Raw genomic sequence first — 2,081 nt, forward strand, 5'->3', positions numbered from 1 at the left:
TGGTTGCAACACCTATACTGTATGAGAATAGGAAAGGAAAAGTTCCCTATGCAAGTACCAGTCGTTTCTGACTCTGGGGTGACGTTGCTTTCACATTGTTTTTACAGCAGACTGTTTACAGGGTAGTTTGCCATTGCCTTCCCCAGTCATCTACACTCCTCCCCACCCCCCACCCCCAGCAAGTTTTACTGAGTTTGGAAGGATGGAAGGATGAGTCAACCTCGAGTTGGCTACCTGAAAACCCAGCTTCCGCCAGGGATCGAACTCAGGTCGTGAGCAGAGTTTAGGACTGCAGATTTATTCCCATAGAAAATAATGGAGAATTGATCCACAGGTATCTGGGGCTCTGGGGGGGGCTTTAACACTCTGTGACACGGGGCTCTTAATATGAGAATAAGAGCCTCTTAAAACTGATATGGAAATGGAGTCCCCCACTCTGTCCTCCCATCCTCCTACTGTAGCCCAAGGACCCAAGTATCCTGCTCCTCCCACCCCATACTCCCACTCCACTTTCTATCTTTACATGGCAGGGCCTCTTTCCCTTTTAAAGACAGGCAGAAGAAATCCAAAAGGTTTGCTAACAGCCAACTATCACACCGTCTAGGGTTGCCAATCCCCAGGTGGGGGCAGGGGATCCCCCCATTTGGAGGCCCTCCTCCCACTTCAGGGTCGTCAGTAAGCAGGGGGGGGGGAGGGGAGGGGAGGGAAGTGTCTGCTGGGAACTCTATTATTCCCTATGGAGATTTATTCCCATAGAAAATAATGGAGAATTGATCCACAGGTATCTGGGGCTCTGGGGGGGGGGCTGTTTTTTTAGGTAGAGGCACCAAATTTTTAGTACAGCATTTAGTGCCTCTTCCCAAAATATCCCCCAAGTTTCAAAACGATTGGACCAGGGGGTCCAATTCTATGAGCCCCAAAAGAAGGTGCCCCTATCCTTCATTATTTCCTATGGAAGGAAGGCATTAAAAAGGTGTGCCGTCCCTTTAAATGTGATGGCCAGAACTCCCTTGGAGTTCAATTATGCCTGTCACAGCCTTGACTTGGCTCCACCCCTAATGTCTCCTGGCTCCACCCCCAAAGTCCCCAAATATTTCTTGAATTGGACTTGGCAATCCTAACACTCTCAAAACTGTGTGTGTTGGGGGCTAAGTATAAAGCTTTGCCCGTGGAGCCTCTACCTGCCCCTTTAGCGACAGGCAGAAATCCACCAGGTGACAAACCGCCCTTCTCAAAGCTCAGTGCATGTGGGGCTAAGCATAAAGCTATGCTTGTGGAGTCCCTGCCTCTCTTCCTTTAGTGACAGGCAGAAATCCACCAGGTTTAGTAACAGCTGCCTCACATCCCTCACAAAGCTCAGCGCAGGGATGTGAAATAGAAAGCTTTGCCTGTGGAACCTCTGCCTGCCTTCTGCCCCTATCATCCCAGAATGGTGGCATTACTAAGGCAAGGGCAAGAGGCTCTCCACACTGAAAAGTCCAGTATAAGGGCTACTTATTATTACTATTATTAATTGCATCACCAATACTAACACCTTCCATTTCTCCCTTCCTGGAGTCACCCAAGCTTTCTTGTATCTCCCTCCATTCCCGCAGACCCCCTTCTTAGGGAGGGGGGATACTGTTGGTCTCCCCCTCCCCAGCCAAGAAACCCAGGAGTGCTGGTCCCTGTGTGGGCCCTCTTTTGAGACTTCAAGTCTCCTCCCTCGTTTCCCCCTTCGTCTTTGAAGCACTCTATCGCTTCTTCCCAAATCTCTCCCCCCCCCCCCCCGCCATCTCGCACAGCAATCTCTAGCTTTCCCCCCAGGGCGGGTCCAAGGCTCTATTGTCTAGGCCTCAATAGGCCCTGATGGGCTGCAGAATGGTCCTTGAGAAGGACCATGGCTTTGGTGGGAGGGGGAAGGGAAGCGCAGAGGCTCCATTAGAACTCCACCTTGACTGGGCTTTTGAAGCTACCAATGGGGAGGAATGGGGGTTGCCTCATGCATGGAAACCTCTCCCCCCTCCAGCCCACCAACACCTTTCTTTGGCCGGTACCTGGAGGGGAGGCGTGGCCGGGGCGGGTTTATGAGGCCAGGAGTT

This window comes from Heteronotia binoei, chromosome 5 (genome assembly GCF_032191835.1).
Source record: "Heteronotia binoei isolate CCM8104 ecotype False Entrance Well chromosome 5, APGP_CSIRO_Hbin_v1, whole genome shotgun sequence".
In the NCBI taxonomy this organism is placed as follows: domain Eukaryota; kingdom Metazoa; phylum Chordata; class Lepidosauria; order Squamata; family Gekkonidae; genus Heteronotia; species Heteronotia binoei.